At 40.6% G+C, this 25,540-nt stretch overlaps 1 protein-coding gene across 2 annotated transcripts in view; it reads left to right on the forward strand.

The window, feature by feature from the left end:
* Positions 1–824: 824 nt before the first annotated feature.
* The window catches only part of Flrt2 (fibronectin leucine rich transmembrane protein 2), a 92,565-nt gene continuing 67,849 nt past the window's right edge, over positions 825–25,540 (forward strand). The window contains exon 1 of one of the 2 annotated variants that reach the window (XM_021179181.3): positions 825–1,218. The gene's annotated coding sequence lies outside the window, so the exon portion shown is untranslated. Of the gene's footprint in view, positions 1,219–3,864; positions 4,573–25,540 lie in introns of those variants that run through there. The other variant, XM_021179183.3, reaches the window with a different exon arrangement.

Consider the following 25,540-nt stretch of genomic DNA (forward strand, 5'->3'; position numbering starts at 1 on the left):
AACCTGTTCCAAAGGAGCTGTATATATATATATATATATATATATATATATATATATATATATCTCAAGCCCCGCTCCCCTATTTCAAATTTTTGCATTTGTATTCTTTTTTCACCCTCTCTATGTTTATTCCACTCATGCCTTTCTCTTTAGGCTCGTTTACCCAATCACATACCAACTTCGTTCTTTTCTCTTTTCCACCGAGTCTTCAGGTGTTTTACTCTTTCTTATTTAACTGATGTCATTTAGTTGACACCAGCTTCTGATGGGTAGGAGGGAGGCCACTCTCCTTGCGGTTTCATTTAAATTTGCCAGCAGTGGGTGAGTCCCCTTCTCCATTCCTCTTGCACTGCACTTGAAACTCTGTTAAGAGTTAGAGCTTGATCAGAGATTTCTAAGTCTTCAAAGCGCAGCTGGGCAAGGAAATTATATGAGAGGCGGGGGACACAGAAGTAAAGGAATAAAAGCCAACTTTGCTGGCAACTTCAATAAATCCGGTAACTGGAGGTAAAAAAAAAAAAAAAATAGATTGTGAGGGCTGGGTCTGGTCCGGATGAAATGCTAGGTTTCTTCTCATCCCCAGTCTCTCTCGGAAAGCGCGCCACTGGCATCTTGCCACCCAAGTGCCCCTAGACAGCCACACACCCACTGGAACTGCACGTGAACAAAGCTTTTGCCTGGAGAGCCAGCATCTGTGGTTTCTCAGCGCAATCTAGCTTCTATCCGGAGTGTAGGGTGAACACAGGGTTAAGCTAGTTCCCTCCTCGATGGGAGGGAAAGTAGTGGGAGGTGAGCAAAGCTTTCTGTCTTGCCGGGTACCTTGCAGTTAGTTGTACATTTGAAAGCAGTCGCCATCACTTGTGAGTTTGGCGTCATCCATTGTCACCACCGAGGAATGTGCGCTGGGAGATAACACCAAGTGCAGTGCTTCTCAAACAGGCAGAGCTCTTTCTCTCTCTGCTTCCAGGTGCGCTCCTATCTGGTCCTCTGTCCTGAGTTTCCAGAACGTGGAGGCAGCACTTGGCAGAACCGGTCACCGCGTCCACTGAACCTCAGAACCAGACTGGCAGTTCTCAACGATGGGCAGGAGGGACCTCGGCGGCGACCCCTAAAACAATACCATGCCCGGGGAGTCCCTCTACTGCCGCTCTAGCTTCTTCCCTTTCCACCTCCCGGACCCCGTCGGATTCGGATGACCAAAGGAGACAAGGCTGCCAGGTAAAAGGATTGCTGTGCCAGGTGAAATTTCTAGTGACTGCCCTAGCTTTCTTTACATGGACCCCCACTCCCTTTTGAACAAGTGGTGGGTGGTCACTAGGTGGGTGTTCTATGTTTTGTCTTTTTATCTGCAAAGAAAATGGGATTCTTTTTCTATCTACCCCTGACTACTTGGGGACCGGGTATGTGTGTGTGTCTGTGTGTGTGTGTGTGTGTGCGCGCGCAGGGGGGGGGGGGGGTGCGCCTTCAAGTCGATCCCAAGTCCTCTAGGGAGTTTTGTAACTGAGTTGTGGGTAAAATCGCTCATTTGCTACCTGCCAAAAGCATCGATCCTAAATGGAGTTTTCCAAATCCCCTAAGCTTAGAACAGCCTTTCATTTCCTTAGAATGCTTCTCTTAAGTCCGGTAAGTAGCAACCTCCCATACCCATCTGGGTTGAATGCAAGAAGTGTTATTATCAAGCCTCAGTATCTCAAGCCCCTACCTGCCCTATGCCCGAAATCCGGGATCAATTCGCCACTAAACTGAGAATACTAGTTCGTTTTCTTTCCAATCGCTCGTGATTTTTACATGCCAAGGACCTTTCCTGCCCTGCTGTTGCACCCAGGACTGGCAGTTCCATAGCTGTTGTAATTGTGCTTTCCTGACTCGTGGGTCAGGGATGGAAAAGTCCCCAGGAGCTCCCAATACTGGGGAGTGCACTTTTCCTGCCCAGGCTGCGGAGACAGGTCCTTCTACGCCCTCAGGCGCTGAATGCAGACACCCAGAGTAGTAAGGGGGACGGACCTATCCAGCCGCCCTAGAGCCTCCACCAGACTCTGGCCTCCTGAAAAAAGCCCTCCTCTGAGCTGAACAGCCCAGGGCTCTTACTGGAGTTTTCAGAGCTAGTGCGGTCACTTCTTTTTCTTGTAATCTCCTCCATGATTAAGAAGCCCAGCTAGCTAAGTCTGTCTTGGAAGGGCTGGTCCCACACTTGCTATTTGGATAAATCATGTGGCCTGCCAGGCGCCTTGAGCGACTAGGGGCATTTGTTCCTGAAGGCTATCGCCATCGCCACTCTTATCTTGGCACTTTACTTCGGAAGCTCCCACGAGGACTCTCACTATCTGTTCTCAGATTAGAGTCTCCATGGGAGCTCCATTCTCTCCTGGTTATTTGTCGGTTACACTTTGAGTTTGGAGAAAAGACAGACGAGTGTATGCCTATGTGTTTTCTAGCCTCCTTTGTATATATAAAGCACGGGGAAGGGTGGCAAGCTCTCTTGAACCCCAGTGGTATGTGCCAATGTGAGAGAATGCCCGAGTCGCGGCGGGTTTGGGTGGATCCCTGTGTGGCTTGGGAGACAAATCGGGCGTTTCTCCAAGTCGTCTTACCAGGGTTTAAGAGCTCACATCCATGAAGGTAGCAGACACAACAGCACTGCAAGGAAATAAAAACAATTGGGGAAGTGCTGCCAAGTGACTCAGACTTTGAACTGAGGACAAGGAGTGCGGTCGCGCTGGGGGGTTCATCCGGAAATCATCTCCTGCGCGTTATAGCCAACGCCCCTGCCAAAGTTCCCAGCCCCCCGGAGCAGAGGAGATCTCTAGGGAGTTGGTCCAGGCCAGCTTTCAAGTTGTAAATCGCTTTTCCCGGGGCCCTACCCACAGTGCGCCTCCACAGCCTAACGCTTGGCGACGGCTTGCACCTCCGCTTCTGTTAGTATTCCGCCGGTCTCCAGACTAGTTAAAACAGGACCACAACTTGTTGGAGACGCGGGGACAGCAATGAATGGGGGAGCAAACCAGGCCACCATCCCCTTGCCAAAAGGGGGTGGGGGTGGATCAAATAAAGACTCATGTCTCCCATTTCTTAGATTACCCTTTAACCTTTGCAAAGGGAATCTCAAGTGAGAAAGCTGTATCAATTGGACGTCCTAACTGTAGAGCCGGTTAGTCTTTGAAGCGGTCATTGTCAGTTGTCTATTGTAATTTATGGAGACAACTCATCTACAGAACATTTCTCTTTCCAGGAGCAGCCTGGGTGATGGGGGAAAGTAGATGTGTCTAAATATGATGCCAAACTCTAATTTCTACAGTTACAGTTTATGGAAGAAAGCTTGCTGAGTGGACCTTTGATAGACTGGGGGTGCAGTACATCCCCAGTGTTGCCGGCGAGTGAAATAACGCCATTTTGGTTTGAAAGACTTGCTATATTTTTACCCTCTTATGTTACGTTTCGATCATTTCTGAGTCTAAGTAATAGCTCCTCTGATGTAGACATACATCCAGAGGACTAGAGAAAGGATTTTTCACCTTTCAGAGAGGCTCCGGGTGTGTAGGGAGGACGCTTGAGGAAGCGTAGAGAGAGGGAGAGGAGCAGCGCTGGGTCAAGTTGGCATCCCTGGCAAAGCGGGGTGCACTTAACTCTCTCCAGGGAGGACAGGGTTAAAAGCCCCATCTGACTTCTCTTGGAAAGCTTAGAGTTGCTGCGGCTCCTCCCAAGCATTCTTTAAACCAGAGAAGTGGGAGGGACTCCGCGAGGGTGGGAGGGGAGGAGGGAAGCAGAGAAAGAGGGCTCCGAGAGGGGAGCGCGCCAGAACACGAGGGACCGAGGGAGAGGAGGGGCGCCCGAGCCGCCCAGCCGACTCCGCGAATTCATTACAGTAAACATCTCCCGAGAGGGAGGGGGGTGTCAGGTGAGGGTGGGGGTGGAGACCTCGCTCCCAGCCTACATTAAGGCTGCAGTGTGGCTGGAGCAGCCTCCAGCCCCGCGCCCCGCAGACGCTGCACTTGGAGTCAGCCGCGCGCCCGCCCCCGCTCAGCCCGAACTGCACGCCCCGCTGCGCGTGGTCCGCGCACTCTCTGCGACCGAGCTCCGGCCGGGTTCCCCAAACCGACCGGCGTTGCCCTGGGTCTCTCAGCAGTCCGGGACACGCTCGGACGCTCTCCACCGCCCTCCTAGGTCGCCCTACTTTTGTCGGGGCGCCAGGCGGAGAGGGTGAGACTGAGGAGGGAAGACCGGAGCTGCGGCAGCAGACCGAGCCTAGAGAAAGTGGCATGCTCGACCCCTGGAGGCGGAGGTGTCGGAGGACGGGGGAAGACGATGCCGCGGCTCCGTAGGGGACGTAGGCGACAGCAAGCGAGGCGAGCAGGGTGCTGGGGCGCCGGCAGGCTGCCGGGGGGCGCGCACCGCTCTGAAGCTCCAGCCTTTGCCTCCCGGGGCTTCGACGCAGCGGGAGACCGAGCTCGGTTCCAGCCGCCGCCGCCGCCGCCACCTGGAGGACCTAGCAAAAGTTTGGATCTTGGGGAGGAGGGCGCTGTGCTGAGAGGAATTACCAGCGGGGCTGGAAGGAGACCTGAAAATCCTTAGCAGGTAAACGCGCAGCCTTAACCGTGTCTCCCACTCTGGGCTTCCTTTCCTTGGAGAGCAGAGTTTTAGCTACATTTGACTCAAAGTAAGACCGAGGCCAAGTTCAAGGTCCCGGGGATGGGTATCCAGCGCAAGCAGTTGGACAGTCCTGTTAGCTGGGTGTGGGAGTGTGAGTGTGTGGCGGCGGCGGCAGGGAGGGGGGAGTCGGGGGGGGGGGGGAGGAGGTGGGTGTCTTGGTGTTTCTTCTTGCCAGATAGGCAGCTGTGCGAGAGTCGACTCCCTTCTCCCCCAGGAGTTCAGGAGAACCGTGGGCCCCAGCTGGTGTCTGATTTTGTATAGTTTGGAAATTTGGAATGTGTAGCCAGAGACTTTTTACTGTGCTTGAATCCAGAGAGGAGCTTGATGGATTTCAGTCACCTCCATCCTCTTTTTCCCCCTTCAGTTCTATTTCGTATAAACAGAAAGGAAGCTCACTCTACCCTGCCGCCTCTCTGAGCTCTCCCTGGATCTCAGATTTGGAGAAGGGTATGCATATTGAAAGCAAAGTGGAAAACTGTCTTTCCCTGCATTCACATCCACCTCCTCGGAGTCTTCCCTACTTTCTTTAACCTTCTTGTGTCATGAAAGCAGCATGAACGATAAAATTCACATTTTCACTGAAGGGCAAAATAAAACGTGCTAGCCATTGGTAGTTTAAAATTACTGTGTGTGTGTATGGTAGCGGGATGAGTAGGGGGAGAGGGGATCTGGATATGTCCATACTGCTGCCTGAGGTTACTGATGTTGTAGACAGCAGCCCCTTCCCCCTTTTGGCCTGATGCTCAGTGATGTGGGGGAAGTGAGAATGGCCTCATGTGTGCAAGGGGGCTAGGGTACCAGAGGGAAGAGGCTTACACATTCTGAACAGCAGCCCTATGCATTTCAGCTAATAAAATAGCTACTGCTCACTCCCAGGGCAAAGCGGATTCAGCACTACCATCACCCCCTTAAGGCCCTATAGAGTTTTGACACATCTCTTGGGGCCCTGCTCTCATCTTTATTATGATGATCACTATTAATTCTCCTGGAAACTCTGTGTACTTTCCCTGAATGAAAAGCATCTCTCTGCGAGCTTCTGATTAGTTCTAATAGAGGGAATCTCCTATAAAGCTAACAGTAAACTAATCAAGCAAGCGCAAGGCGCAAATCCCTGTAAATGCTCCTACAGGAGTGCAAAGTGCTGATCAGATTTCTTTACATGCTGTGTCTGCTGGGCAAAACCTCTTCTAAATGGGAGCCATTGCTCCCCCATTCAGCCGGGAGTCTACTTAATCACGCCGGGTTCCAGGAGCTTTAGAGCATGTCCACTAGCTTACAGGATTATTGCTAAATTTATTATGTCTAACTTCCCCCAGCCCAAAGCTAATATGAAGGATGGCTTCCATACCGGAGTGGGATTCTGTTTTAGTTCTACCTGGCTTGACCTTATTAAATCTGCCAAGAAGAGAAGTATCCCCCCCACCCCCCAAACATTCTGAGGTAAATAGAATGCAGGGTTGGCATTTATACAAGCACTGTGTGATTGTTGCTGAATGAATATAAAATTCTAGGAAGGGATCTGAAATGTTAGAACTGGATTGCGTCTTATCTGCAAGGATATTTACCAGATGCATGTAGCGGGCTGGCCACCATATTAGAGGAGAATTCATCTTTGGGGAATGTGCACATCAAGAAAAGTTGTCCATTTTTATGCAGTGTTATTGCTGCTGAATGTGGACAACTTTTCTCTCCTCATCTGTTTTTCTTTTTCTTTTCTTTTCTTTCTTTCTTTCTTTCTTTTTCTTTTTTTTTTTTTTTTTTTTTGTGAAGCCTGAGAAGTAATCAAAGCAAGATAGGATATAACACTTTCAGGGTCTTTACTAATGACTGTTGGCAGTGTGGTGCCCATGCTCATGTGAAGTTGTAAATATCTGTGACAGAAGGACGTTGAAAGATGTGATTTCAGTCGTTATCCTATGTGTCTGATAGTAGGGCCATGGAACTGTACAGAGAATTGGACCAGCTGTGCTCTAGCAGAACCTATATAGAACCTATTATAGAATACTATTATATACCTTGCACAGACGGAATGCTAGTTTTTTATTTTGTTTTTTTTTTTTTTTTGTTGTTGTTGTTTTGTTTTGTAAAGGGGCCCATATCTTCACACTTAGGAGGTTTCACTGCAGTTTTGCAAATTCTCTGGGGTTGCTTTCAGGAAAATAAATTAGGTTCCAAAAGATGTCATGCTAGCCTCCTCTGGAGTCCTTAGAGGAGTCTGTTACGTTTCTTTCTGTGTGCAGGGTTTGAGTTGAAGTGATCATATCTGAGTTTGAACGCATGGATTTCATTTGAACCTGCTCTGATGTCCTTTATATTTATTCTGGCCTGCTAGATAGCTTGACTTAGGATTTAAACCAACCTTCCTAAAACAGTGATTCAGTTCCCCAGTTTGAGGCTGTGGTTTTAAGGATGGTGGATCCACAAGCAGAAGTCTTATTCTGTAGAGGCCCAGCTGGAGCATCCAATCTAGTTTAACCCTTCAGTTCTATGCTTTTCTAAGGAAGAGTGTTTGCTTCTAGGATCAGCAGTGCCTAGGGTTCTAAATAAATGCATGCCAGGAAAGAGTGAGGGTGCTGGGAGACTGGTGCTCGGGAGACTTTTGCTCTCTCTTTAGAACATTCCAGTAAGTGAAGGTGAAGAACATTATTTCTGTTTGGGTCATGTGTTCTTTCTGGCTAATCATCTTTTGGTATCTTTAATTTTAATTCAAGTTCATTTCTTTCCACTGGATTGCTTTAATAACTTTGTGGTTTCTGCCACACTGATTCAAATTCAGTCCATTAGTGACCTCTATCTGTGAGAAGTGAACACTCATTGTTTTTCTTTCTTCTCATCAGGATCTGCAGACAGATGATGTGTGTCTGGGGACCTACCAGCTCCATAGATCTTTCTGAATATTTCATATTTTTTTTCTAATTCCATTTTTTTCTAATACAGAGTTCAGGATGGTTAATGATATTTAATAACAGTAATAAAATGTTACCAGTGAATGGAGTCAGTCCTACTAAATGGTTATTCTGTAAAGCACTGACAATATGATCAAAATAAATTAAATCCAAGCAATGTAAACTGCCTGAAAGAATTGTGCACTCAAGGTGACTGTTGTCTTGAGACTGCTGCTGCATGTCTGTGAAATTTTATTGCCCCTAAGTGCTTACATAATAGGGGAAACTTGAGACGGGCCCAGAACATATTATGTGGTAACTAGACTTCTTAGTAACTGTGTGCATGCATCTTTAAATTCAGCTTGGCTTCTGTGAACTTAGGTGCTGATGAGGGGCAGGGTAGAGTGTGAGAGGGGCATTTATACACAGATGACCCTTTTAAGGAGGCTCTAAATACTTGATTCCTTTTCCACCTTTATCTTCTGGGGCTTTTCAAATAGAAATCTGAGTTTTGGTTGATTATTTGAAATATTAATTGAAGCCAAAATTTATTCCATTTCTATCTTGGGTGGATGTCATTATCTGACATTTTCCACATGTTTTCGATGTACTGGTATTTGAGATATGGGGTTTTTAGGAAGTTGTCTTTATTCTCCCTTGGGCAGGTTTTACAAAAAAAGACATTCTAAAGACCAGTCATTGTTATTGAAATTAACCATTATCATATCTTCCTTATTGTTCCATCCCTAATTTATTTGATTTCATGAAATCATATAATTTTTTTCTATGAAACTACATGTTGAGGGTAGACACAGTGTTATCAATATGTTGTGACTCAGCCTAATAAAAAATATCAAACTCCAATTAAATATCTGTTATCAAATACACATATAGGCACACCTCATGGGCAATTTTCAGACACAGATTCTTTTCAATGGTCTAAGTATGTTCCCTCTTTTAAGGGCTATGACACAAATATTGTAATAAAAATATCCTGTGTTCTGACGAATACAGAGGCTTATTTCAGTCGCACGGAACAGTAAAACACTGTATTAGCAAAATAATCAGTGGTATTTTGAGTACATGGTCAAAATCTGTTAGAACTTACATGTTTCTTCCCCCCCCCCTTTTTTTCCCTCTACCCTTTGGCGAATTTCACATCTACTGGGTCTTTTGGTTTTCTTTGATTCCTTCTACTGTGGCTCTTTGAAGTGCTTCAAAATTAAACAGTAGCTACATTTTAGGGAAATTCATCATGTTATGTTCAGGATTCCAGGAGAGTTAATGACGCAGAAAAAGTCCTGTAAAACATCTTTCTAAAAGAAACCCTTCTCTCACTGGCTTCCTTCTTACTGGCCTCCTGTACCATTTGCAGTGAATTGGAACTCCCTTATTTATTTATTTTTCAAATACCACCTTTAACTTAATTTAATGGGGGATGTGTTTCTGCAGAAGTGTGCAGTGCCTTGTGTGTCTTGGGTCCCTTGAACAAAGCAGCATCATTGTTTTCAAACTGCAGTAAGAGAAGGTAAAAGAAAATCTTCCCTGTGTCATTGAGGAAGTCCAAAGACATCATTCACAATTCCCAAACACTGGTCAGGTACTCTCCTGATGTTTAATCAGGACATACCCCCCTTTTTTCCTAGAAGCTTATCGGTTAAAGACTTCAGCCATTTTTGGAAGCATTCCCTAGATAAATCTCAGGAGGGACAAACCATTGCTTTCTCTTCATGCTTCAGACTTCTCTTGCTGACTTTGGATCAATGTTCAAGAAACTTGGAAGAAGCCTTCTTCTGTTGACCTAAGTTCATAGGTGCTCTTGTTCATTTCGGTTGTATTGTTATATTTCAGTTATTTTTATCCCAGCTTTCATACAGATTAAAGGATTCCTCCTATAAACTTTTGGAGAACCTGAAGGATTTTGGAGTTAAGACCATTGAAAATTAGCAGGTCCTGAAGTTCACAGAGAGCAATGACCACCCTTGTGTGTGGAGTAAAACAGTAGCGGCTTATATGAAGTTTCATGAATCTGCTCACTGGAGTTCACCCAGGTCACGTGGCCAAGTGGAAAACATTAGATAAGTGTTAGTCTTGAAATAGGTTCACATGTTGCTGTCACTCTCAGACCCAGCTGGCTGTGGGTATTACTTTCATAAGACTTTCATGTCAATACAAACTTTGAGGTAGTTTCCTTTCTTATTTTGATCCCAAGCTTGGACACCGATGCTTAGATGAAGACATTTTGAAGGGGTTCTAATATTCAACTCCATGTAAGACAAAGGGGAGCTGAGGTGAATAGCTTAGATAAACATTGCCCTTAAAGACTTTTTTCCTCCCATTGTGGACCAGTTTCTGAATAAGCAACATCATGAAGCTGAGAGTTACCTTGCTTTACACAGAGTTAATAATTAACATTCATTTTAAATTTTAATTAAGCAGATTCATAATTCTCCAAATACAGGTAAAAATTTTAATTCTTTTACAGATGCAACAAAAATGATCAGAGTTGGGTATATTCATTAAAATACAAAAACTTCATGGCAGTCTTTGACATATTTACATTTAAAATAACAGCATTTTCATACTTCTCTGCCATTATACAAGATTATGAGTTTTTCCTCATCTGAATAATTTTGCAGCATAAGTATTTGACCCATCACCCATGTTAGAGTATAAGAAATGTCATTTTTTGGTGGAAAAATTTACAATATGCATTTTAATGTCTGTATATTTCTTCCTATATTTGACCTTGTAGGAATTGCTTAATCTACTGGAGACTTAATTTCCTTTTTGCAGAGTTCAACAGAGTTGGTGAGAGGTCTAATAAGATTAATGTGTGTGGAATGCCTTGATAACAATACAGAGTTATATTCTCATAAAGAGGCATTATTCAGGTTGATAACATTTATCATTGCATGACTGTCTTGTGCTAGGATAGGCTGGGTTTTTTTCTAATTAACAGGATACGCAAGAGATTCCTTTGTCCTTCAGAAGCCTTGGTTTGTGTGTGTGTGTGTGTGTGTGTGTGTGTGTCTGTATTCACCTAACTTATGACATGTATTTTGGACCCATGCATCATTTTTTTCCAGCTCACTTAGTGATTGGTTGCCTCCTTTGATGAACTTTCTTTAGTTTGATGCACCTCTTCTTTCTAAGCTTGAAAGGTAATTAGGGAGAGATGAGTTCCAGGGCTAGACTTTTCTTCTCTTGATTGAACTGATCATGAATGGATTCTGTTAAGGATATTTATTGGAACAAAGCTTGAAATAAAATTTCTTGAAATAAAAGCACTTCTGGTTTTGATCAGATTTAAACTTTAAGTATGAAAGTTACTATGAAAATAATAGCATTCATTAAAAAAAGCATGATGCATTTTTTAAATTTTGTCTTATAAAATAAGACTATTGTTTCAGTTCTTTGGTAAAAAGAAAAAATACTCATTCCTTATCAATGAATAAAAAGATTGGATTTGTTATGATGGAAACATATTACAAATTTTATGTCATTAGTGATACAGTTGAACACCTGCTGATATAGTTCTTTAAGGCTTATTTCTATAAATTTTATTCAGTTATATTTCTTGATATAAAGTTTCACAAGCATACGCATTTGTGAAGTGTGCAAAATTATTTTGACATCATGGTTTTTGGTTAGAATGAATATTTCACCCAATGATTCCAAATTCGTTTCCATTCCTAATTAATTGTTATCTTTCCAGGTTCTGAAAGCTAGTGTTACTTTCTGTTTTATTTATTTGTTTGTTATTATTTATTTATACTTTTTGAGATTACTGAAATGGGCTCTCACTGTGTAGCATTAGTTATTGTACAATTGACACTGTAGACCAGAGTGGCCTTGAACTCACAGAGATCTGCCTGCCTCTGCTTTCCAAGTTCCGAAGTTAAAGACATTTACCACTAGTCCTAAGACTTCCTTATGTTTGGTACTTTTACAGTATCTTGTAAAGTCCGTGCCATGGATATATTTAAGGTGGAAAATTGCTTTCATAGTTTGGCAAAATGAATAAAAATTCTTTTGGGTTTGACCTTGTTAATATAGTAAAAATAAGATTCTAAGAAGGAAGATGTTTTCTACTGCTGAAAGTTTAAATGATCAAATGAGAAGAACTTATATGTATCAGTGTTGGGAAGTTAGCATACTGGTGTGGACCCTTGTAGTATAAAACTATACCTTAGGTTTTGAAGACTGGAGAGGAAGTACTGTTTATGCTAAAAGAAGCTATTGTTAATTTAGCTGTCAACCCCTTGAGATAATAAAATAATGAGGTCTCAACAGTACTTTCACCCCAATTTTTCTTTCCTAGTTTGAGTGTACAATATAATTATTCTTTTCTTCACCTTTTCTTCCCTGTGAGCATGGCCCGCTCCCACCCCATACACCCCACCTTGCTCCTTTTAAAATTCAGGCCTCTCTTGTAACTAATGCTCGATACATATGTGTATATCTAAATGTTTATGTTTATACATACGTATTGCCCAATGTAAGAGGCTCAACCTGGACAATGCCACTCACATGCACGTCCTCAGAAGTCATCATTTGGTATCGCACAGCCAAATGGTGAGCTCTTCCCTGGAGCAGACTGTTTCTCCCACTCTCAGCATTCCTTAGTTATCTACAGTTCTTTAACTGGAGATTTTCTCTCCCATATAGGCTGGAAGGAAACCCTATGTGACAAATGTACCTCATGCCTTCAGAATGTCTGCCCCTTGTGAAGTCCAGTATGATGCTTTAGACACAGAAGGTGCCCTACAGGTGCTGAAGAATGTTTATCCACTCATTCAGAAGGTGACCTTTAGACCTTGCCATGGAGCAGGCATTCAATGCAGGCACGGACGAACATGATTACTGGAAGGTCCAGAGGTCTGTAGGGAAGGAGTCCAGTGGTGAGACTCCACGCTGGTGGCAGGAGAGAGAGATGCAGAGCCTGATTACATCACCGGGTTATGCATGACTGAAGATAGTGCGGTCCACTTCAGTGAGTGAGCCACAAATATGCAGTGAAAGGAACTCTGCATTCAGATAATGATACCCTTAGGTCCTAATGTTGACTCTTCTACTTGTTAATTTTGTGAAATGTACAAAATTTTAAAGTGTTTCTAAGTCTTTGTCTTCTTGAAGCGGAAAATGGGAGTGCTAGGCATATCCGTGTCAGGGAAACTGCCTAGCATATGTAAGGCTCTGCTGTCCATTTCTATCATAAGAAGGACAGGGAAAGGAAGGAAAGGGATGGGGAGATAAAAAGGAAGAATAGCAAAGAATGTGAAAAATACGTTAGATTCCCAAGCTGTTCCTGTGAAAATTAAGTTAGGTGTATAAAATGTCTAACTGGGCACAAAAACTGATTGTACATACTTATATCTTCCAAACAACACACTCACCTTCTATAAATATTTTGGCAATTTCCTTGGAATCCCTATGATATTTTCCCAATTCTTGACCAGATATAGCCTCTACAAAGTCCTTTTTTTTTTTTAATGCATGCTCTGGAACCTATAAAGGACAAGAAAAGACATAAAATCTTCTATAGAGACAAAAGGAGCCTATAGCTTGTAAGTGTAACAAGGTGAGTTGAGACAGTGCTGGGAGAAAAGAGAGGACAGAATGAAGACCGCCTCTCAAGTTAGGAAGTCAGTTATGCCAACTAGTTCATTGAAAGCATAACTCTTTGATTATTGACAGTTTTGTCTGATGGGTTGTCATCCATGAAAGTATATCTGTGCACCACTGGGCAATGTTTTACAAGAAATCCAGATTCCAGACTAGTACTCCAAGAACATGTTGATTATGCCTTTGTCAAGGTACAGCGATTTTTAGCAAGATGAATTTTAAGCACTTCTTTTGCCCAAAGAACTTCGCCCATGATTTTCGTCAGTCTTGAACATACTTTATTGTAAAAAATTAAAACTTAAGTTATTCTTATATTTCTTAATACTGTGTAATGTCCTTATGCAATTATTGCACCTGAAGGGTCACAGTTAGCTTTTATTGTCAAGCCGAAGCAAACTAGGAAGATGGAATGTCAACTAAAAGTATCAGCTCATTTAGATTGTCCTGTGGCCATGTCTGCGAGAGATTGTCTTGAGAAATTGATAGCTGATGTGGGAGGAGCCATCCCACAGTGGACTTTTCTATCCTTAGGCAAGCAGGTTAGGATTGTATTATGAGGATAGCTGAACTTGAGCCAGTGTGTTACCCAGTAAACAACAATTTCTCCAAGGTTTCTGACTTCTCTCACTGTTGGAAAGTGCTCTGGAAGAAGAAGCCGAAGGGAACCCTGTTCTTCCCGAAGTTGTTTTTGGTCATGCTATTTATCAAAGCAACAGAAATCAGGCTAGAACCATTTTACCATTTTGGATATGGGGTAGTGTCATTGGGCTATTAGTTTAGTGGGGAGACATTCCCTTCAAAAACATTTTTAAATGACTTAAAAAGAGGGTTTTGACAGCTTCTGTAACAGGCTTCTTAGCAAGTAAAGTCCTAAGATACTGTTGAAAATCCATTTTAATTTATCATTATATGCAGAAAATACTACACACACACACATATATATATAATATTTTATACACACACACACATATATATACACAAATTGCAGAAAGTGCAATGTGTATTACTGATATTTACTTGTGTTTCAGAATTTTAGTTCTATGAATGTCTTGATTTAGCAGAATATTAGGCAGCCCCAGGCCACCAGGTAGGGAAACACAGTAGCTTTTCCTTTTAAGATCACATAATATATAATGTAACATAAATACATGTAATTAATTAAATTGGATCATGGGGCAGCAGGCTCCAGAGTACATTTCCTAAGCTGTTACCATGTTTTTAAGTAGCTTCTGAGTTAACATTCAACCCAACAGAAAACAATAAGACCTTGTTTTGCTACTTTTGAAAATATAAGAGAGATTAAAATTCTTCGGAAAATGATTTTTAAAAAAAAAATATTTTTCCTTTTTACCCAAATAGGTTAGGAACAAGTCCAGTAGTGCTGACAGCAGTGGAATATAAAACTTCGGTGTAATAATCTCAGGCTCCAAGGAATGCCAGACAGACATCCGTTAGAGTCAGAAGCTTGTAACTGAGGTCTGGGCAAAGACTGAATACTAACCATGTGCCACACACCATGCTAAGTTTATGCAAGGGCATTTGGGATAAATGTTGAAGTAAGACTCCATCCTTGCTCACAAAATGGTGATCGTTTAACCCTCAGGAACATTCAGTGAAGAGACTAAATAAAAATGCAAGTTTTTAGACCCCTGCTTTGGAGATTTTGCCTATGTAAGTTTTTGTAGAAAATAGCATTCTGGGCTCATGAGAACTTCTTGACTGTAATCAAAAGTTACACTTTATTTTCTCTGACCTTGATATTTAGTAGGTTTGTAATCATCTAGTTGAGAATTTCTGCAAGTGTGTGTGTCAGAGAGAGAGAGAGAGAGAGAGAGTATTGCCACTACTACTGGTCCACGTACTTTTTCCTTTCTATTCTTCAGATATCAAGGATTTGCTTCACTCTGGGAAGCGTCGGTGCCCTATGCTGTCTCGCCTTATGCTTCCTCACCACCATCACTCTCCCCTCAAACTCTCATACTGTCTTTACTATTCCCCGAATGAATGTGTTAAAACATCAAACAGGTCAAAAGATCTAGTTGCATCATACTCTTCATTCACTTCATCTGTTTCTTGGATTTTCTGTCCTGGACAAAACCCATCCAAATATATTAGTCTATCTTTCAAGATCCATGATTACCCAGATCTCAAACTGGCTCTAAGTTGTTAAAGACCCCTTCCATGGACTTAAATAATTTAAGAAACTCAACCTTTCCCATAGGGTTTATCAGTTTTACAGAACATTAACTAATTGTCTTTCCTTGAGAAAATTTCTAGTAAGATTCTTTGGTATGTAAACTTTCCTCCTGGTCAGGATAAATCCAGTCTTTCTTTGGATTTCTCCAAGTATCATTTAGAACTTCATTGGCTATTGGTGCCTGTTATATTATAATGTATTTGTACACATGTCTGTGTCTCTCACTGTACTCCAGAGCTTTGCCTTAACACTTCTTTTTTTCCTGGTGCAGCCAATTCTACATACATGTAATTAAATGAGTTCATGTGTAACTGCATAAGCTGATCAGGAAAGAAAAGATCTTTATACAGTAATAGAGAAAGACTGTCAGAAGCACATTTCATTCCCATACACAGGTTGAGTAATGGAAAGAAATATAAGCCTCCACCTTTTGACTTTCTCCAAACAGGTTTTACTGGTAAACAACTGCTGGTTAGCCAAACCCTGATCAGTAACAAGCTCTCCAACCTACACATGAGGTAATTCAAATGCCACATAGCATAGATATGTTAAAAAAATAATTTTGTTTCATGATATGTCTTTCCAGGTGCCAAATGAAACTGTTTCTTAAATTTATGCTCATGTAGCTGTGTATTTTCCCATAGAATTAAAAGAATAACTCTCTGAATCACCTTTATGGGTCTGTCTTGGCAGATTTAAATAGAACAAAGCAAAGAACATGTGAGAGAGTTTGTGCATTTGCTCTCTTTTTATATTCCTTGCTCTTTGATTTGATTTTATTTATTTTATCTTTGGCATATTCTTTCTTGACAGTGTTCTTTGAGAGGCAGGGGCTCTCCAGGGAGAGCCAAAAGAAGACTAGAAATCACTTTACTTCAAAAAATGCAGGGTCTGCCAAGTCTATTGATTTGCATGTTGAGTGCAGCAAAGGGTATGTGAAGGTTAGGAAAAGTTAGGACATGTATGGCATCACTGTACTTAACAGTGAATCATGGCAGCTACAGAAGGTGAACCATAGGTCTCTTCTTGCCGACCAAAATACAAATCCAATTGTGCTTTTCTGACTTCATGGTGGGTAATAAATTGGTGGAAACTCATGGCAAGTATTATGTCTGTGATTGCACCTGTTTTTCAGAGAGGAAAAAAAAAAACCCAGAAAACAGAAGTAGAAAAGAATGGGAAAAAAGACTCTGTTGCGATATGTAAATTTTAAGCTTTCTTTACTGTTACATATATATGTTGTTCATTCTTCCAAACCATAAAAGAGTTTTTCACAAGAGCAAGTCCTTTCACACTGCAGACCAATGCCAACGCAGATTTTTAGTGTTAATCTGTCAGTTTCTATGAAACAATGACTTCTCTCCCCAGTCGTGAATTTCACAGACTATTAGAGAGGCTGCTTTCTCACCCAGAGGATCAATAGTAATAACACTACCAATAAAGGTTAGTAATCATTTTATCAATCATATAGTTATTCTTTCAGAATGCTGCTTACTCAATTCATGTATGATACTATATTAAATTCTTTACGAAGCCTGAGGAAAATGCATTATTATGATTGCTATTGTAAAGGCTCTGACTTGCACATAGTACAACTGATAGGCTTGCTTAGTTTCTTCTTTTACTTTATAGGTTTTTGCTTTGTTTTGTTTTTGTTGTTATTTTTGTTTTTTTGTTTTGTTTTGTTTTGATTTTTGTTTTTCAAGATGTGGTTTCTTTGTATAGCCCTGGCTGTCTTGGAACTCACTCTGTAGGCCAGGCTGGCTTTGAACTCAGAATTCCACCTGCCTCTGCCTCCCAAGTTCTGGGATCAAAGGCGTGTGCCACCACTGCCAGGCACTTTATAGTGTCTAATAGTTTTGTTAATGAAATGGAACTGCCTAAGACTTTGTGATGCTTTCCTTGCCATTTGTTTTGATAGAAGAAAATGATTCTTGAATTGATCAGTATAATTCAGTGAAATGGGAATATTTAAAGTGTCACTCACTCATTTGTAAATCAAGCATGGAAACTCTTTTCTTAGTGGCATTTGTGACAGGAATCTGAATCTACAGATAGAAGCTAAAGGTGGAGGATTACACTAATTGTATAGGAGGCTCTCCATTATTTTCCCCTTGTCCACTCACCAGCATTGCCAATAAATAGTTAAATGGATTGATTTGAGATTCACCTCTTTTCCCTGCAGAGGTGATAATGGGCAATGGAGTGACCATAGGGCTGATAACAACATAAAGTGTATAGCTTGAGAGATTCTGGAATAATGGAGAATTGACTGTGTTATAAATAGGCCAGCTTTGCCCCCTTTCTCAATCTATGTAATTGCTTGGATTGTAAGCTTTTATTGAGTGGAAAAAAAAAAAAGACTCAGAGATGGGCTGGAAAAGACTTGTTCCATGTTGATTGCTTGAAAATAAGCAAACATAAGCTTTCAAGTCTTCTGTCAACTCTTTGAATTGGAGTTTTGACTACTCTTTCCTCCTTTTGACTTTCTGTCTATGGAGTGCATTTCTGCACATATAATTTTCTAAGTTCCAGAATTAAAATTCAGGTCCTACAGTTCTGTGTTCCTTATGCTTGTGTGTAAATACTTTTAATACTGTTGAAATTAAGTGGTCTATTTGTTAATCCTCCTCTTCCCGTAAGGCAGGAGACTGCAGTTTCTGTTATTTCTGCACACGTTTGTCACCGTACCCAATTAGCCGTTATGAGTCATGAGGCTACTGCAGATTATTTTTGACCTAGGTCAGTGCAGAAGAGCTCATTTCTGGGTTTGTCTGACAGAATTCAGTACTCATGTTTGGAAAAAAATTTGTAGAGCATCTTTGAGTCCACCCAACTCCATGACTCCTTAAAATCAGCTCACTTTAGCTATCTAAATGATTTCGTGTTTCTTATCTAGGACTCTGCACTAGATGGAATGTAAACATTTGTTACACGATCTTATAATTAGAAATGATCAAGTCCACTGAAAACAAATCCATAACTGCCCGGTGTTAATCTTTCTGGGAATGGCTGGGCATTTGGCTTCTCTGCACCAGCAGGTAGATCTGGGGTGGTGGCGGGGCAGGTCTCTCTTCTTTCCCACTCTTGTTGCTGTGCACACTTGAATATTTAGATTTCTGTGTTAGTAATTTTTAGGTTGAGCTGATCACTCCTGGGATAGCTTCACTCATGTTCACTTCACAGATACTTTGTGAACGAGAGACGCTGCTTATATAGGGCCACAACTTGACGTCATCTGGTCTTTTCTGTTTTCCTGAGGTTGGCCAGTCTCACTCTATGGCTAAGGTCTGCCTCAAACTCTTGATCCCACTCCTTAGCCTTCAAAGTGGTGGAAGTAGAGATATGTTCGACAATGCCTGGACAACTTTGGGCAACCATTACCCCCTTTTTTCATTTAACTTCATCATTCCCATCATTCTTTCTATGCACTATGAGGGGATTCCTTCTTAGTGTCCTCCATGGGTATTTACAATTGTGACCAGTGTAGTGATTTCCGCGTGGTCCCCCTTTCTTTCTCTTGCCCTAACCTGAAGGGTGGTTACAGGAATCTTTCCCATTCTTCCTGATAATCTCACTCTACACTAATTGTGGGGTTCGGGCTGATTTACAGCATCTGCAAACTAAATTTCTCTTTCAGAAATATCCCAAGGTCTTTCAAGGACAAATATCTTCTCCATTTCTAACTAAAATTAAAGGTAGGCCGTTGCTTCTTTTTCTCCTGGTCTCCATGTGAATATAAAGTACTCCCCTATCTTCTGTGTCCACTCTCTGACTGTGAGCACACTCAGCGCAAAAGTCATTTGCAAAGATGTGGAGCTGACCTGAACTGGAGTTTTTATCGCTCCACCTCTGAAGTATGTATTACAACATGATAAGTGCATCGTTAGAGATACTTGCTTCCATTGGGCTTTAATTGCTGAACATATTAGGATTTACAGAGTTTGTACAAATAACGCGGGTGTACAAAGGTTTTAAATGATCTAATAGAAGAAGCGTCCTTTGTTCTCTCTGTGGAATACTTTTCAAAGCAGCGTGGCCTCTTACTTTGAAAACAGGAAGGTAGAACATTCCAACAGCATCATGAGCCCTCTGTTTACATTTGTAAAGCCTGTACTCTTTCCAGGCCTCTAGGCAAAAGCAAATAGGAATAATCAGAGACATTAGAACTTGCTTATATTGAATTGGATTCTTAAAACCAAAGCATGATAGCAAAATTATTGGTGTGGCATTTTATTCTGAAAGAGATCCTTGTAGTACTGCAAATCCATAGACTTTTCCACTTGCTGGAATCTTTGAAGACTGCTGGACATTTTAAAAAGTACAATAAGCCATGCTCTTGATGATATTTTGATTATCTCCATAGTGCACATGGAGCTCTGCACAGGATGGAGGAGGATGAAAAGAGCGCTTGGATTTACATAGATTCCACTTGAATCCTGATTTGACTTCAGCTTGTTAACATTCTTTCTTCCCTTTATATCTATTTTCTCAGTTTTTAATTAGGAGACAAGTAAAACTCATAGGGCCATTTTGACTGACAGCTTATGTGGCACTGGTATATATCATGACTAGCAGGCATGACGGTTCTTCTCCTTGGACCCTCAACTTGACACAGGGAATTTTGTAGCTTATAAAGCATTGTTTTCTTCTGCATTGGTAAGAAAGTCCTGCAGGATAGTTACTGGTTCCCCCAAAGGAACTTTCTCTCTGGCCATTATAAGTTTCTCTCTAACAATATTTATTTCTGAGGTTCAGAGGAAGGTAAGATACTCTGCAACTCGTTACTGCTCTCTCTCTCTCTCAGTGACAACCCTCTCTGCTCATAAAAATCAATTCTCCTTCTGAAAAAAAAAGAAAAGAAAAGAAATCTCTCTAAGAGGCCCATCATTTCACAGACTGTGGATAATAGGGATTGTTAGAAAGGAGTTACCCAAACAAAGTATTCTTCAAAGTAACTGCCTGTAGTGGAAGGTGGGTGATCAACGGGAGAAAGTAGGGAGTTTTTCTTCTAGGTTTCATCTTGTCACTATAAATGAGACACTACAGCATCCCTGCTGTATTCTATGGGGACAGTGCTGTGATAGTTTCCACTAGGTTCAGTTCTCCGGTAAGAGTATCTGAGAAAGAACACACACTCTCGAGATCCTCAGGGAGGAACTGTTAGGGCACAGAAAGATGAACAAATGGGAGAGAACCCTTGCAAAGGGGAAGACAAAAATAAACCATAAATAATAAATGGGCAGGTCATGTAACTAAATTCTAGCCCACATTGTTATATGAGGCCCATTGCATTTTGCTCAGAATGAAAGATCAGTGTGAGTATAGTTAATGAGTTTTTTGCTTTTCTACATGGTATTAATATTATTGAAAATTTTATGATATTTTTGTGTCCAAATTTCATAGTAATGCAAAATTATTATTATTATTAGTAGTAGTAGTAGTAGTGGTGGTGGTGGTGGTGGTGCTGGTGGTGGTGGTGGTGGTGGTGCTGGTGGTTAGCAAAAAGTAGCCTGTGTCCCTTTGTTCTTTATAAAAAATGTTTTGTTAATTTTTATGCCCATGAATGCTTACCTGCTTGTATGTATGGGCATCACATGTCTGCAATTCCTGCCGTGGAAAAAGAGGACACGAGATCCCCAGAAACTGGAGTTATGCATAGTAATTAATTCTGTTGTAGGTGTTTGAACATAACCAGGGTCCCTTTTAATAACAAGAAGTTCCTTTAACCACTGAGCTGTCTTTCTATCCAATGTTCTTTTATTTTTTTAACCTAGATTTAACAGTTTACTGACAATTGGAAACTCAACTTCAGAATACAAAAGGATTTATGGAATATGTCTTGTGACCTAAAGCAAAGGAATGTTGGAAAATCCTTGTGTGGGAAGATTAACATCTTATAGCACACTATGGAGATCTGGAAGTGGTGTCATGGGAAATGTGTGTAGCATTTTCCCAAGCTTTTAAGAATGTGAACACTCATCTAGATGATTTAGAATCAGTTGCTCTAATTTTGACAAGTGTGCAAATAAGTTGGCTATCATTGTCCTCTCCAGATCTATGCTTTTTACACTGCTAAATCATTAATGGAGTTTCTCTGAATACAGGATATAAATTCCTGAAATAAACTGCTGTTCAAATAATTCTTCCCTGTATCCAGAAGAGACTTCCAAACAATTAAATCTAGTGACAAGTCCCTAGTTTTATTTTACTGGTAGATTGGATTGAACTCTGACTACAACTGCTTATCAGAGCTCCTAACAGGAAGATGAAACGGTTCTGATCTTCAAACTCCATATCTTTTTTCTCTTTGAAATAGAGAACACTATGATGTGTTGGAAGGAAGGTGATGAATGGGAGCAGTTTACCATAGTTAAAGTAATATGAGAAGTCGGATTGGCCAGGAAGATTTGAAAATGAGGGGTGGGTGAATAGGTGAGTACCCGAGAAGTGACCATCTATATCATAGATTAAAAAGAAAAGAGAAAATCCTTCAATCTGTCCTTTTTGGTACGTAGAGCTTAGGCTTCTCTGAGGAACATTACTTGTTAGATTATTGAGCATCTTAAAACAGGTGAAACTCTTGCTTTCATCTAGTTAACTCTTGAAAGCTCATTTGATAAGAGCAGAGATTCCATTGTCACCCTACGTGTGTTGTTTAATAGAGAGGGACTAAAGAGACGGTGAATGTTTTCCCTTGCCACATGCAGACATGACTGTACTCAGATGGAATTTTAGGCACCACATCAATTTAAAATTGAATAGGACTGAAAACTTAATATTATTCATTTTATCTAAATCCTTCCTGCAAAGCAAGAACGTGGTATGCAGTCAATAGAAAAGCTAACTGAACTAGGTGGAGCACCATACTCTGCATAGGAACATAATGTATTGTTGTTGGTATTGCATATGCTTGGCTGTTGGCCACTATATCCTTATTTAAGAAACTTAAGAGATGAAGGCATGCATGCAGTAAATGAGTGTATCTGAATGAGAGTTTGGCCCTCAACGTCTGTGTAGGCTTATTTTGTTTAACATGGCAAGGCAATCAAATAGATAACTAAAGATTTAATTCAAGTATTACAAAAAGAAGGTGCATGCATATAACCAAGGGATGAGATAGTTGGAGGGGAAAACTAATTCTCCTAATCCTTTTTATTTTTGTAATTTGTGTGCCTTTGCTTAAAGTTTACGTTGTGCATAGAGCATTTACCAATATGTGCAGTCACAGACAGGGAAGCACTGAAGGCAATCTCTTTTTTTATATATCTCTGTACCAAGAGGTATTTCATCAACCATCAATGCTATGAGCTGAGCCCCAACATATTACATGGGATCCTCAACAGATCAATACTATTCTGGACAGTACTGCATTCTAATTTTTATGCTGTCTCAAAAATCCCTTTGTGTAATGTGAAATTATTTAAGCTTGGTTTTCAATTTCTTTATCTTTCAAAGTCTAACTTCTGATTTTCAAAGTCTAGGTTGTCAACAATGGCAGATAAAGGCTTAGCCCAGACTTAGTTTGCTTGAATTAAGAACTGCCTTCCTTGTTTTAAGATCCTGTTATGTTGACAAGATGCTTAACCTATATATGAGCCTCATTTTTGATATATGCACAGTGTAGGAAGCACTGATCAAAAACATCTTAATAATTTGTCCTGAAGATGGAGTCAATAAGAGGTCTTTGGTAGAGTATGTAGTATAGGTAAGAGATGAAAAAATACCTCTAAATTTTCCAATGTGACTCTGAAAAAGAATTAAAAGAAACACATTTAGACAAGTATTTTTGACGCTTTAAGAAAGCGTTGGCATTAATATACTCTTGTGGTATTTACTCAGCATCCTAGAACATGCTCAAAAAAAAAAAAACACTCCAAAGAATGGGCCAACATAACTAAACATTGAATGTCTCAGAGACCTCCTGCAAAGTCTTTGTAGGTACTGGGATTGGGAATGGTAGTGATGCCCATTATATTAGACATGAGTTTTCCAGGTGAAGACAGGTAAAGTGTGGAGAGCTTTGGGATACAGTAGCCTATGAGGGACATCTTGGAAGAAAGTTATTTTGAACATTCTAAGACACCTAAACTGCTGACCTAGTGACACTTGACACTCATCCATCTGATGTGTCTTTCACTGTATTCAGTCTCTGAAAATGGATAGCCTAATTTTGAGAATAGAGTTCTGAAGATTGTAGGAGAAATATTCCTCCTTTTCATGCAGTGTTTGACGTGTGAATATTTCACTGAATTTCAATGATGGATATTTTGTGATTAAAGATATTCAGGCAAAACAGATAAAGTGGATCAGATAGTGCTGTAAAGAAGAGCTACTTTTTATATATTGGTTCTTACATTTTTTGATGCAGGTAAGATAGTATAAGGCTCAGTATTAGTGATGACTCTGCAGTGTGCTCCCAATTCTCATTTGCAATATTCAGAAAGGCCAAAATGATTCAGTTAATTGTGCAGCTATGATATTTGGTTTGTCAAGAAGCATGCATGAGGACAAGATATGGTGTTGAGTCTTCTTAACATGCAAACAGAATATTTACTAGTGGTTAAATTTAATTGCCTGACATTTGTGACCCACAGGTTTTCTTTGTCTCAGAGCTGATGTCACTGCTAACATTGATGGTAATCTGTCCTTGTAGAAACACTTGGGCACTAGAAGTGTTAATTCCATAATTTTTTCCTTACATTCTGATAGTAATTGTGTATTAGTAAATATTTGTGGAAGACAGAAATATGGTAATGAAAATGTGGGGAAGAAAGAACGCAGGGCTTGTAGTAAAGAGAAAAGATTGAAGCTTACATCCACAAGTCATTGTAAATTGTCTTTATTTTCATTTTTTACTTTAATTTTTGAGGACAGTGACTTTGTGAGGGCTATAAAAGAAATAGAATTAAGAGGTGATTTTTCAGGGTGTATTAAAATTCAATTCTGCCTAAAGAAACACAATAGATTTTATGTTGGTTGGCTTCCAGGATAGGGTAGATACTTGTCAAATATGCTTTTGACGGTTTAAATTGGAAAGAAAAATTTATCAGAAACACAAAGCAAAGCCTGCCTTTTTCATTCACCATGAGAAGAAAGGGAAAGGTTCTTATTTTATTCTCTTTTAAGAGCTTAACTTAGTGGAGGGTTTTAAGACACTCTGCAGGACACCATATATGTTTAAGCAAAAAAAGACTCTTGACAGAGGCGGTGATCATCAAGTATTTATTGAGGTTCCAACTGCCAGCAACTTCTAAGGCTAGTACAGTGGTCTTCCTAGGAGATTCAACAAACTGTCATCTATTCACAAACAAACTGTTAAGGATGTACATTTGTCAGGAGTTGCCATGGCTGTGATGCCCTTACTGACGAACGCTTGTGTATGCTTCATTTGGCCCAGAGTAGTGCATCCATGAAGTACGCTCCAGTCTGCACGGAGATTTCATTTGTTTTCAAAGAACATCAGTGGGTGACGATCATTACCAGGCCTTAGCGTGTTATAGGCTTCCGGCTTTTAATTTATCATTTTATTGAAAATAGTTTTTTTTTCCACACATAGTTCCTGATTGTGGTTTGTTCTACTCGTATTCCTCCTGATTTTTAACCACTTTGTCTCATACAAAGCAAACATACTTCTAAGGGATGATAATAAAATAAATGAAATGAAATGAAAACCTCCCATTTCAGTCCTGTCTGGGAAACTATGAATCCAGCTTATCAAATAGGAAAAGAGGTTGCTTCCTCTTTAAGTTGTGTGATTTCTAGTTGAAACATTTGCAAAATTCAATTCATTAACCCGAATAATTAATGCTATGAATACCAGTGTAGCCTTTAACCTTCTCCAAGCAATGTTTACCTCTGCTTAGTATTAACTTTCTGAATGTAAACTCAAAAAGAAGAGATCTTGCTTTGAATTTTAATGAACGTCTCCTGCTAAAACACTTCTGCTTCAAGCCAGGATGGAGGTGACTTTAAGGATTCTTTTTTGCTTGTTTGTTTATTTGTTTTGTTTTATATAGCTGACAGAGATAGTTTCTTGTCCTGCAAGGGTGGGGAGCCAGCCTTTATCATGTGATTGAACCACATATCCTCACCCCTGGGTATTTATCACACTCTGAAGAATGCTATGATTTAAAAAAAAAATTCAAAAACAAGCAAACAAACAAACACAACATTATCTAAT

This window comes from Mus caroli, unplaced genomic scaffold (assembly GCF_978045245.1).
Source record: "Mus caroli unplaced genomic scaffold, Mus_caroli_1 scaffold_14, whole genome shotgun sequence".
Taxonomy (NCBI): domain Eukaryota; kingdom Metazoa; phylum Chordata; class Mammalia; order Rodentia; family Muridae; genus Mus; species Mus caroli.